Raw genomic sequence first — 14,021 nt, 5'->3', positions numbered from 1 at the left:
CGTAACTGGGGCTTGTCTTAATCGGGGAAACTCAGCGGTTATTAAATTTCTCGTCTCTGCAAAACCTTCCAAAGGAATCCAGAAAAAGATAAGAAATAATGTTATATTTAAAGAAAGATGTGATGATGTAGCAAAGCAGAGAGAACACGGCCCCGATGCCAGTTTGCACTTCAGTCGTGCGAAACATTACCCAGAAGGGGCAATGGAAGTAGAACTCTGTCCATGCCAACTATTTTTCCCCTAAAAAACCCCCCACTCCCCCACACACAAATATACACACTGCTTTTCTATGCCCCAGAAGGACTGTAGATTTTTGTTTGCCAGGAAAACATTGGTGAAGAATAAGCAGGAGTCTTGTAAACATTTTTTTTATTCCAGTGTGAGTATTCATGGGCTGGACCACTTCTTCAGATGCTGTGAGCGAACCCTTACCATCAGGATTCGCTCATAGCATCTGAAGAAGTGGATTTCAGTCCGAGAATGCTAATGCTGAAACAAAACATGTCGGTCTTTAAGATGTGACTGGACTTCTGTTTATTTTTGCTTTTGACTATAAGACTAAGACCATTACCCCTCTGGAATTATTGGTCAAGACCAGGGTGGAGAGGACTCATTTCAGCAGAGAAGACATTTGATGAGAAAAGGGGCAACAGGGTTAAACATTCTTTTTCCGCTGCCCCTTCTTCACCCTTATCCGAACCTCCCCACTTTGCACCAGAGATGCAGCTGTCAGGCTAAAACATTACACGTTCTGATGTGTAGTTTTGCCCCCTGGAGGCAAGAGATGTGTAGATGAAGCATGGCAATAGCATATGATATGAAATGACTAGCCAGTTTGTTTGTAATATGAACCTCCCCACTCTGTGTAGGGGTATGGGTGTGCATACCTGAATATTGCTAATTTGGGGGGGCTCTGAGGCTTGGCTAGGGAGGACTCATTCTTTCAGCTATTCTGTGTTGTTGTAGGAGGTGGTTTTAATATTGCTGTAGCCATTTTAACATGGTTCACATTAGCATATTGTACCCGATGTTCTGTGAAAAACAATATGTACAGACTGGTTAAGTGGTTAGAATATTGGACGAGGCCTGGGGAGACCCAAATCCAAATCAACCATGACATTTAATGGGTAACCTCAGGCCCGTCACTGTCTCTCAGCCCCACCTACCTCACTGGTTCGTTGTGAAGATAAAATAGGGGAGGGACCATGTTCATCACCATGATCTCCTTGAAAAGACAGAATAAAAAATTAACAGTAGTGCTGCATCCATGCATTGTTGTGCATTAGGCTATCGTTGCACAATTATTTGTAAATTGGGCATCTTGTGTGAACAAGACAACCCAGGAAGCCAATGATTGCTACAGTGTGATAATGCAGTATCCATCAATATGTGGCAGCAGCCCTGGATAAAGTAGACTCGTGCATAGGAGGCGATGGCATCAGAGATAGCATGTTGGGCATGATGTCTCTACTTTGTTTAGAAGAAAGTCATTGGATCAAGTTGAATGATTCTAATAACTGGTGCTGATGTGTGTGTGTAAAGATGTGACATCAAGTCACTGCCAACTTATGGCAGCCCCTCATAGAGTTTTCGAGGAAAGAGACCAAAAGAGAGGATTTACCATTGCCTTCCTCTGTGTAGCAACCCTGAACTTCCTTGGTGGTCTCCCATCCAAGTACTACCCATGGCCAACACTGCTTATCTTCTGAAATCTGATGAGATCAGGCTAGCCTGGGCCATCCAGGTCAAGGCACCTGGGCTAGTACTGTTTCTTTATTGGCGGGTGCCTTTACCAGATAATACACAGAAATTATGGAGATGTGGCTTTTCCCATCACCTCACCTGCTTTATTTATGTTAGTCTCTGTTACAGGCCCAGATATGAATGAGAGCAAAAATGGTAGAAAAAATAATAAACTTCCTGATTTACGCTACTGCATAGTATAGTGTGTGTTCAGACCTCAAATCTTCTCACCCATCCCTCCAGTGGACTCTTAGGGTGCCTCCATTTTACCCATCGGAATAATCCTTTGAGATTGGTTAGGCCGAGACAAGGAGACTGGCCCAAGGTCACCCAGTGAGGTTTTAAACCTGGGTCTCCCAGGTCCAAGTTCAGCACTGCACTGACTGTTAATGATGGGATTCATTCGGTTGTGTTGCTGGTTATCTGTTTCAAGTTTCCAGATTAAAGTTTATGTTGTGGGGGAAGGGGGATATGTGTTAAGTGTGAGAGAGAAATATATCCAATCAGATTTGGCTATATTATGAAGTCAGCTGAAAAAGAGATCAATGTTTCCTGGATCAGCTCTTACTCGTTCTATATGGGTGAGTACTTTCATCTGCTTTTGGAGCAACCCCACAAAAATTGCTGACAGGGTGGTCAGTGTTTTTGGCTTCTAAATGCTTTCATGGTCATTTCTCCTTTCAGCTGAACCCTAAACTATAAGGGTCATGCATGATTTAGTGATTAGACATTTTCTTTTTAGATAGAGGATTGGATTAGGGTCCATTCCAGTTCTATAAATCTCTGTCCAAGGAAGCCCTGTATTTCAGGCTATTTATACTAGATAGGCTCAAAACAAGCAGACACAATGTTATATACTCTTTAATGATCCAGCTAGGATCATTCAGAAACATTCCATTGAGGTCAAAGGAGGGTAGGAAAATAGAAACAAATTCAGTCTAATACCATGTTAATCCTATGATGAAAGGTTATCATAGCAACTCTCAAGAAATTAAGCAGGTGCAGAATAAATAGCCCATTTGGAGGGGTGCCCTTTCTGGTGGAAATTAAGGAGTCTGTGTTACATGTAATTAGATAGCATTAGGAACGTGGTGCTGTGTCAAGACTGCTTCAGCAAATAGGATTTTGCAAAGCTTTATGTTTCGTCTGGGTTCAGTAAAGAGAGTTTAGAGCCAGGAGGAGTCCTGCTAGGGTAGGAGCTTTATGCCTCATTTAGAAGAAATAAGCTAATTTAATTGATTAAATATAGTGCCAACAGAGTATTTTACGGCGGCAATCTGGCTGAGCCACATTGAGTAGAGCTGAGGGGTCATATTTGGCTGTTGGCGATTTAGCTCTTTAAAGCTGGCCGGTTGTGCACTGCCGTGTGCCATGCTGCACCCTCTGCAACTTCTGCATGGTCTTCACAGTAAGACCCATGACAGCTTTGTTCCTTTGCAGTAACGCCTGCAATACAATGTTACAATTGGGGTTAAGATTGGCTTGAGAAGTCCTCAGAATAAAGTCCAGGCTGGAGTAGCCCTGCATTGTCTCAGATTTGTAAATGGGATCTTTCTCAGGATCCCTACAGGGCTATGCTCCTGCACAGTGGAGCAAAATATGCAGCCTTTGGGTTCTTGTGCCATTGAAAAAAGATGTGCATGAGAGTTCTGCTTGCTGGTTTGGTTTCTCTATGCTGCAAAGTGATTTCATCAGTCACAGCTGGGAAGGTGGAATGGGACCTTGGGATGAGTCAGTAGTTCTGCTGTTGGATGGAAAGATCTATCTTAAGAGATGTCCAGAGCCAGAAAGCCAATCACAGAAACACAGCGAGGAGCATCTGTTAATTGAACTTGGACTGATGAGTTTTGGAATACGGAAATTGTGAGAGGAAGGGGAGACAGTAAAATGAGGAGACAGATGGAGGAGGAGGAGGTGAAGAAGCAATTAGAGGAAGATAAATTGGTGTGCCAATTTTCAGGAAAGTTCAAGGATGTGTTGCGGGAAGGCCGGTTGCCTTTTTCTCACCTGTTATTTCCATCATAGTTAGTGACTGCACTTTAGAATAGTTTCTACCCTTCTGTGTTTTCTGTGCATGACTGCGTGCCTCCTCACCCTAATCCCCACCTTTTGACCTGTTGGAGCTGTGGCTTACTGGTAGAGCATCTGATTTGCTTGCAGAATGTCCCAGGTTCAATCCCTGGCTTTTCCAGTTGAGATGACCAGGTAGTAGGTGATGTGAAAGACCTCTGCCTGAAACCATGGAGAGCTGCTGCCAGTCTGACCTTGATGGACTGATGGTCTGATTCGGTAAAAGACAGCTTCATGTGTCAGGTCACCTGGTGAAAGATGCTTTGTTTGTTTGCTGATGCTGTGCTGTGGAATATGTGAGGCAAAGGTCTAGCATAGCTCTGGGACATCTACAGGTTACATTAGACACTGTGTATAGATGCAGTTGGAGGCAAGTGGGGGAAATTTGTATTTCCCTTCCACCAGCGTGGTGTAGTGGTTAAGAGCAGGGGTTTGGAGTGGTGGACTCTGATCTAGAGAACCGGGTTTGATTCCCTACTCCTCCACATGAATGGCAGAGGCTAATCTGGTGAACTGGATTTGTTTCCGTACTCATTCACATGAAACCAACTGGGTGACCTTGGGCTAGTCACACTCTTTCAGCCCCACTTACCTCACAGGGTGTCTGTTGTGGGGAGGGGAAGGTGATTGTAAGCCGGTTTGATTCTTCTTTAAGTGGTAGAGAAAGTCGGCATATAAAAACCAACTCTTCTTTTTCTTAATTCTCCCACCATAATTAATCCAGCTGTGCCAGCACCAGTTTACACCATCACAGTGTTATTAGGGTGTCACACCAGTATATCTCTAGATATACCAGTGTACCTCCATGATACACATTTTTAGGAATTTAATTGTTGTCCTAAACAGTTCCAGGGTAACCTTAGGATTGTACCTTAAATCCCTGTCATGGAAATCAGTGGAACTTAAAAATGCTTTACTGGACTGTACCTGTGTTATGTTTAGAATGCTCTGCAAAAATGGTGACTTTACTCTTTTTCATTTATTGCTGTCAGCAGTTTTCATTGGCACTGACATTTGATTAAAAGTAGCATCAGTAGGCCAAGCTCTGTGATGAAGGCTAACAGGCCTAGAGCCATTATAACACCATGCAAACGCACCAGCAGTTTGTATCCAAGAACCTTGTTAAACCTCTGTATGTGCTTTCTGTTAACCATGTAATGAGATAGAGAAATGTTCAGCTGTGGCCACCAGTCAGGACATTTCTGGACTTCTTCCAAGATGTTTTGCGCTATTCATTGCAGATTGCATTGATCCTAGATTTGCATTCTAGATAATGCAGGAACCCTTTGATAGAATAGACATTAAATCACTATCGGCTGCTGTTGTATGGAGGGCCAACTTCACTGGGAGTGGTGATGGGTCAAATGTCTAACAGGGAAGCCAGCACAGGGCCATGGAGACCAGTGATTGGGCGGTTTGGGAGTTATGGTGGTGAGAGGAGGTGTCATGAAGGAAGGAGATGGAGATATGGTTATGCTTGGTCTCCTTCCAATCTCCGTCCCGTCCCGAAATACAGTGGTGGTGGGATTAGGAATATTAGCTCTTCTCCAACACTGATGTTGTGTAATAATAATAAGGTCGCAAATTTGCAATTTTATTTTGTGGCCCATGAAGCCTGGTGTGCGTGACCGAGGCCTGGGTTAAGGAGGGAGAAACAGTCACCCTGAAAGAACTAGCCCCCCTTCCCCCCGGGGTGGCTCTGCTCATCCGGTAGTCTTTCTCCTTCAGAGCAATCCACACTCCGAAGATCTCTGGTTTTGATAGTGTAGGCCTGGTATGGGTTGCTGAGGAGAGTTTGGCTATCGTGCTGGTGTACCGACTGCCCAGCACACCAGCAGATACCCTGCTGAACCTAATGGAGGCTGTGTTGGATTTGGCCTTGAGGTGTCAGGCGAATAGTCCTGGAAGACTTCAACGTCCATGCTGATGCTATGTCTCCCTCTTCTCTGGCATCTGACCTGGTAGTATCTATGGCAGCACTGGGACTCTCCCAGGTTTTATGAGGTCCCACACATCAAGCAGGCCACATGCTAGATTTAATTTTTTTGGTAAGCGTTGGATATTGGCCCGATCTCTATGGACAGAGTGCCATTTTGCCCTGAAGGACCTTCTGGACTTGCCACCTCCAGTTGGGAATGATTGGTGTATATATGGTAGGTTTTTAATTTAGAGTGCCACCTTTTAAGCTAAATCAGTAATTTATAATTTTATTCTGTATGTTCTAACATAATATTATATTGTATGTCTTTTGCTGGAAGCCACCCTGACCCCGACCTGGTTGGGAAAGGGTGGGGTATAAATTAAATAAATAAGTAAATAATCACTCCAGCTGTAATCCCTCGTGTGAGTGTAACTCCAAAAGGCTAATAAATGTAATCAGTTTGATGGAACAAGCATCAGCATGAATCTGAGTGCAGCATTCATGTGTTCTGACAGATTTGATGGCTACATAGGTCGCAGAAGCTGGGCTGGGTAAGCATCAAGGGGCATATGATGGGATGTCCTCAGTGATATTCATGCTGGTGTTGAACTTCAGACCTTGAGATCTGTTCTATTTGTTGTATTAGTGTTTCATAAGCAAATGGCATTCAGGTATTTGGATAACTGTTAACCAATCACTACGCTGAAAATCCATTGTAGTAGTTTCTGCAGAACCACCAAGGAGCGGGCTAAAATACATGGTTGTAGCGATGGAAGTTCACATACACCTGAGCAACCTTGGATCATTGTCAGGATATGATCTTAACCAATATTCTCCAGCAAATATATAAGGTTAATTCTGTAAACCACTTGCTGCGGCAAGATCATATAGTAGCGATTCAGGTTCACGGCCTGCTTGAATGTGCACTAACAGTATTGCACATGATATCCCAGGAACACCCCACTATGATTGAATAGAGCTTCATAGTGAAACAAAAATAAACTTACGGAGACTGAATAATTTCATTGATGTACATCAAGAATGTTCAGCAGAAGTGTCAGAATAGGAAATTTAAGTTGCCAAGACACTCTTGTAAGGACACTTTTTAATATATATATTAATGGAAGATTGTGTATCTGTTCATGTAGCAGCTCTGTTTGTGCTGGTCTATGATTGCTGTGATTGCCGTCTTTTAAGAACGGCAACTCTGTAGCTCATGTGCATGAGTACTGCTAGTATCTTGAAAGATCACATTTGTTTTGAAAAAAAGAGTAGAAACTGTCATCTATACTTGAGCACTCTATCATTTGCGCTGACTTTCTTTACCTTGTCTGGTCATCTCCCCCATGCTGGGCTGACTCAAAAAGTTTTCTTTCACCACATGACAGAGCTAACTATTACGCAGCAATATAATTCTACAGAGAAGGAGTGATCCACATGGGGTTGGTTTCCCTACTTCTGTTGTAGAGCAGGTGCTAATGAGAAGTCTGAAGGCAAGAGTGGGGAATCTGGCTCATGTTGGAAGCAAGACCGAGACACAAAGGACTCTATCGATTTTCTAATGGCAAAGGGGTTTTGCTGAGACTGTGACAGCTACAGGAGAAACTAACAGATGTGGCATGATTTGTGCAGCCCGAAAGGTTCTCACCATCAGCATCTGTCTGTTATCTTAATATGAGAGTGAATTTTGTACTAGCAAGAATGCACAGAGCCACTAGATGAACAGGCCCAGCAGCTTAAAGGGAAGCATATGAGATCTGGTAATGAATGAGATTCCTCCAGCACTGGAGAATGTTCTGAAAGTGATTCACTGCAAACGCAAAAATGTTTGAAACTCAAGTATGCTCTTGTAGAAAATCAGATCTTTGCTGTACCTTTACATGTGTAGAATGCAAAAGACCTAACTATTCAAGCACCAGTAACTTTCCCATTATGGATGTGATAGCTATAACAGTGGTAACTTGACTGATTCCTTGCTTCAGTCAGTATTTTAGGGATTCTGTTGCTAACAGAACATTAACATGAATTGAAATCAGAATGCTTAACATTAGCTAGCTTGTAGCTACTGTGTTTTCAAAAACTTATCTTACAAGTAGGAGCCAGCATGGTGTAGTGGTTAAGAGCAGGGGACTCTAATCTGGAGAACCAGGTTCAATTCCCCACTCTTCCACATGAAGGCTGCTGGGTGACCTTGGGCCAATCACAGTTCTCTCAGAACTCTCTCAGCTCATGCAGAGGCAGGCAATGGCAAACTACCTCTGAACCTCTCTTGCCCTGAAAACCCTAGGGGGTCGCCATAAGTCAGCTGTGACTTGATAGCACACACATAAACATCTTACAAGCAACTTGTGTTTTACATTATCGCAGGAATGACTGATCTTCTTTTCTTCTGATCTTGAAATAAACTGCAGCCTTGGAATAATTAATTTACATTGCAGTCCTAAGTACAGTTACATCCTTCTGAGTCTGTCGAAGTCAAAGGGCTTTGAAGGGTGTAACTCTGTTTAGGACTACATCTTATATACAGATTGAGTCAACTAGTTTACTTCCAATTAGATCCATAAAACATTGTTGTAACTGTAAAGGTCCATGTCTATGAATATGGGATACAAATTTGAAACAATACACCCAGCTGGCTTGGGGTAAAGTGTAGACAACTGGGGAAGGCAATGGCAATCCACCCCGTAAATATAGTTTGCCTAGTAAACTTCGGAATGTGACGTCACCCCATTGGTCAGTAATGTCCTTGTGCTTTCACAGGGAACCTTTACCTTGTTAATGTGCATTAAATAAACTATAGAAGTTTTATTGAGATGTGTGGTAACTAAAACCATTCCCTGGAAAAATACCAATGCTTAAATATAGATTTTTTTATAATTAAAAACAACAACAGATGGTTACACTGCAACTGAAATTGTATGTAAATTCTAGATATTGATTTGAAGTTTGTGATGTTCTCATTCGAAAAAAAATTAAGTCACTCTTTTGTCTTAATTATGTGAGGAGATACTGGGTTGTACAGAGAAGAGGGTGAAGGCCCTATGAAAAAGAGTAACCGAATTTTCAGCAGGTGGAGGTGATTTCGGGAGACACTTCATATATGATGGAGCCCATCTCCCCGAGCTTGTTTGGTGTAAGAAATAGGGCTGTCGATTTGGTTCGGCCCGAACCGAAAAACAGCCGAATTTTCCCCGATTTGGCGGTTTTTCGGTTCGGACTGAACTGAACTCAAAAAAGGGGGGAAATGGGGAGCCGAATTCAGCAAGTTTGGGGTGTTCCCAAATAAATTCGGCGAATTCGGGCCCTTTAAACAGATCTGCGCCTTCCAGCTGGAAGGCGCACATCTGTTTCACACACACTCCACGCGTGCCTTCAGGGAGCTTCCCTGAAGGCGCGCAGGGGGCCCTTTAAATAGATCTGTGCCTCCCGACCGGGAGGTACAAATCTGTTTAAAGACCTCCCACACGCCTTCAGGGAGCTCCCCTGAAGGCGTGTTTCCCACCTCGCGCGCCTTCAGGGAGCTTCCCTGGAGACGCGCGGGGTGCCCTTTAAATATATCTGTGCCTCCCGGCCGAGAGGCACAGATCTATTCACCACCACCCCCGCGCGCCTTCAGGGAAACCCCCTGAAGGCACGTGGGGGGGCAACTTTCCCCCGAATTCCGGATCTCGCCCGAATCTCGGGGATCCGAAGCGGAGGAGTTCAGACTTCGGCACGGGCCGAATCAAAACGGGCCGAATTTTGCTGAATCTGAATTTTTCCCCAAAAAATTTTTCAACGGCCCTAGTAAGAAATGCTTTTATTGCAATGAAATTGAACAGGGGTGGGGTGGGTGGTTTAGGTGATGCTTGTTTTGCCTCTAGATTATCTGGTCTAGATAGGGTTTTTGTACATTTCATACTTTCATAGCAGAAATTATTTTGGCGGATGCAGTTTGCCATTGAGGTATGTATTGAGATTCCTCATCTACAAAGCTACGAATGGCAATGTAGCTGCCCCACCCCTCCATTTCTCTGTCTTTCTCTTTTAAATAAAAGCCCTAAACAAAGTACAACCAGAAAAGAGAGCGGTTGTGACACATCAGGTGTGGCCCACGTTAAGCCGTGGAAAATCCACTTGCATGTTAAAGCCCACAAGCTGAAGGGTAGTGCTTTATCATGCACACAAGATGTCTTATGCCTTACTTGTGTTTGGTTTGTTTGGCAACAACATTATGCTCACTTTGCTTTGCAAAAGCAAGCTCCCCCCCCCCAGTTGTTTCTCAAGCTGCCAGGGGAGAAGGCAGAATTCCTCTCTCACACACATGCTGTATTTTGCAAGAAACATTCTGTTTTGAGTGATAACATTTACCATTGGTTATTCATTTATGTCTTTTCATTCCCCCCCTAAGCTTCATTTTCTTGAAATATCATCTGTTCCTTAAAATCAGCTTAACTGTTTCTCTTTGCACTTTCTGGAGCAGATTGTAGAAATCATTCCTGGTTGCATTTGTGATTTCACTTCAGCGTGGCCGAAACTCTGCTTGCAAAATCTGATATGTTCATTCTTGCTTCTATTTTAGAAGAAATTTCACTGCTGGCAAAGCTGTGATTAAGAAAGCAGCCATATTATTTTTAAGATTAATTTTATCTTCATCATCATCACCTTTATTAGGCATTTACCACACCATAGTTACAAAACAAGCTTACAAAAACCAAATGATAGAAGCATTAAAATAACATTGTTGGTAACATTATCTAGAAGCTCATACAAGCAGTTCACATATCCTTAACACAGCTAGCAGGCTAGATTGATCTAGACTTCTCCTCACAGTGTGAGGAGCGGGCAGAAGACTTTTAAAAATTTGGTCTTTTAAAAACTTTTTATTTACAGGAACATGTCTCTATTATACTCTGATGAGGGAATTTAAAAACAAAAACAAAACTTCCACCATGAATTTCATTGTCAGATAGGAGAACGATCTAATCCACTCCTCTGGCTCTGTTAGACTCTTTCCCTCCCAACTACCCTTGTTTCTCTTTAAGGTATCATTTCTTGGCTTTTGCTGAGAATCATTTTCATGAGAAAGGGGGGAAAATCAGACATGTTCCATTGCCTTCAAGTCAGGCCTGGCCCCAGTGGGATACCAGAAGGGGAGTGGACAAGGGTAGCCATCAGTGACATTGTGATGTCACTTCCATGAAAACCCAGAAGTCCATCACACTCTAGGAATTGCTGGAAATTCCAGGGCAAATCCATAGAGTTTTTGACAATTCCTAAAGGGGACTGATGTCATTTTTTGGTTTTCCTTGGAAATGACACCAGTCCTCTCTAGGAATTGCCAAAAACTCAATGGTTTTACCATAGATTTCCAGTGATTCCTAGAGTGGTGTGATAACACTTCTGGGTTTTGCTAGAAGTGACATCACACCATTATTGATGGTGATTAAAAAATATTTCTCCCTCTTTCCAAATACTGCCAGCAAATCCTGCTGGCACAGCTATCACTTCCTTTGCATAGACCTCTCTTGTTTCTGGGATAGCAACTGGAGAATCAAATGTTCAGTGGGCAGGTTTGACCCTGCTGATCCTCAATCTCAGCACCAAAGCCTGTGCTGGTGTATCCCTTTTGATTCCCAACTGATATAACATTCTTAAGATTAAGTAAAATTGAAAGCTGTGCTTCTCAGTGAGAGCCTGCTGGATTCGTACTAACAGGAGCAGTTTATGTTCAGTAATTAAGCACTTTCTTTCACTGCAGCATTGCACACCTGTGGCACTCTTTTGATTTTTTTCTGAGAACCTGTTGAGATTACAAACAGGCTATTATGGCATGCCTGAAAGGCTATAAATTCTACCGTAACCTGCTTCCTCTGTCTCATGCATACACAAAATCTCCGGATGTTCAAGGGAGCAGTAAACAAATAGAGGCAACCTTCACAGCCTTGATAATGCAATTGCAATGCGAGTTCCATAATTTACTGATGTATCGTAGAAAACACACCAGAAGGGTCATGGACAGGAATCAATCTCAGCAGCTGGGTATTCATGGAATGTTCTGCATTAGTTAACTATCCCATGAATGCTTATGAAATAAAAGCTTGTTTTCAGTGCAGAAATCAGCAACAGGCCTCAAATACCTTTCTATAGTCCTGGTGAAACTCACTCGAAAGGTAATGAATATAGTGAAGAGCCCTGACCTGGATAACCCCAGGCTAGCCCGATGTCATCAGATCTCAGAAGCTAAGCAGGGTCTGCCCTGGTTAGTACCTGGATGGGAGATCATCAAGGAAGTCCAGACTTGCTTTGCAGAGGAAGGCAATGGCAAACCACCTTTAAATGTCTCTTGCCTTCAAAACCCTACTGGGTCAACATAACTTGGCTGCTACTTTATGGCACTTTGCACACAAATATATAGCAAAGAGTTTGAGGAGTGGAGTGCAGTCAAAATGTAGTATCAGCAATTTTTGTGTCAAAGGACTATCCTTGTATGAACCCCTAAGGATGGTAAAGTTTGGGACTGAGGGTCTGATGTTATGGACTCCTGAATGGGTCGCCCCCTCCTCCATAGAGAAGCATTATAAACTTTACAATGCTTCTCTATGGAGGAGTGGGGGTGGCCCCTTCTGGACTCCGTAAAATCAACCTCCCTGACCCAATCTTCACCACACTTTGGGGTTCATGCAAGGAGAGTTCCTTGAAGCTACCCTGAAATTTGGGAACTCCACCTCCATAGATGCCTCCCCTAGAGCTCATTAAAAAATCCCCATAGGGGAAAGCCGAAGCCAAAAAAAGCCGAATAATGATGCAGCAATCTGCTATCCTGCTTCGGCTTTATTCCCATGTTTTGGTATTCGGTAAAACCGAAACCTGAATATTGCCAAAACAGCTAATTTCAGGTTTATTTTCAGTTCGGGTTTATTGATATGCACAACCCTAGCGCTAGCCAATGTCTGCTTGTTGTGTCCAGCTTTCTCCTGACTGTTTTCTTTGGACAACTCAGATTAATATAGAAGAACATGCAAGTGTTTTCAAGGTAATGAAGATTCTCAGACTACATATACCACACTTGCAGTGCGATCATAGGCAGTAACACTCATCTAACTCCATTGAAGTCAGTGGGCTTAGAAGGGGGAGGTAGCTTTGCTTTGGATGGCACTGTCTGTCTACCTGAGGTTGCCTAGTCTTGCAGATGATGATGTGGTTTTGCAAGAGTACTGAGCTCACTCCTAGACTGAGATTCATTCTAAAGACTCCCCATTTCTATTTAAAGGCCTTCTATCAGGAGAGCTTTGTTCCTCATACAGTACCAACGTCATTAAACTCCTTTTTTTCCATTTCTTGTAATCAGTCTGACACTTGATTTCTTTCTCTCCTCCCCCCACTCCTATAATTATTAGTATCTAACATTTGCAGCCAAGCTTCTTCTCCTGGATACCACTGATTTCAGTGGCACTGCACCAGGTTTACATTAGAGGAATCCGAGTCAGAATTTGCCTTTTAAATACGGCAAGTTAAATATCTGACGTACTTAATGGCATATTACCTCTAAACTGCACCTGATTATAGGATTCATTGTTCTTTTCAGATCAGCTTGCTTCCCACATGCATCTCCCCTGACAAGTTACTTTGAATTATTAGCATCAAAGCAAATGAATCCTGCAGCTGATGTTACCAAAAAAAAACTTTATGTGTATTGAAGGAATACTTCCCGTCCTACTTTAATCTTCCTTCTGAGTAATTTGTTGGTGTTCTTTTCTTTGTGGGCGTGGGGGTAGATGACATACATTAAGCTACCAGTGTGCACATGGTCCCGGGGGGGGGGGGCGTTGTACCTCCATGCCATAAGTCTAGAAAGCAAGAGGAAATATTGCTACTGATGCATTAATGTATGAGATAGGTGAAACTTCTTCAACAGAGCATTCCTGAGTATGTGTGTGTGGGGGGGAAGTATTCAGGGAGCCATCAAGGCATTATGACACTGTATCTTGGAGTTATGCCAGCATAGTGCTTCTGAGTGGCACTGCTGTGGCTGGCTGGCAGACACACCCTGGCCATTCATGCAGGGCTGTTTCCCCACTGTCACCCCCACCGACTACTTTGAGGCTTCCTTTTGATTATGCATGCCTTTCCTGACTGTCAGAGGTCACCTTGCACTCCCCATGAGTTTCTGCATGTTTTGCCTGCGTTTTCCAGATTGTGGCTAAATCAACATCCAGAAAACGCATGAGGAGAGCAAGGCAACCTCTGACGGTTGGGAAATACATGCATAATCAAAAGGGAGCCCTGAAGCAGTCGGTGGGGTGAC

At 43.2% G+C, this 14,021-nt stretch overlaps 1 protein-coding gene across 3 annotated transcripts in view; it reads left to right on the top strand.

Annotated features, from left to right (window-relative positions):
* The window catches only part of GRID1 (glutamate ionotropic receptor delta type subunit 1), a 989,717-nt gene that overhangs the window by 809,286 nt on the left and 166,410 nt on the right, over positions 1-14,021 (top strand). The gene's annotated exons all lie outside the window — the stretch shown is intronic.

This window comes from Euleptes europaea, chromosome 5 (assembly GCF_029931775.1).
Source record: "Euleptes europaea isolate rEulEur1 chromosome 5, rEulEur1.hap1, whole genome shotgun sequence".
Classification (NCBI taxonomy): Eukaryota; Metazoa; Chordata; class Lepidosauria; order Squamata; family Sphaerodactylidae; genus Euleptes; species Euleptes europaea.
This window is presented reverse-complemented; position numbering and strand designations above follow the sequence as displayed.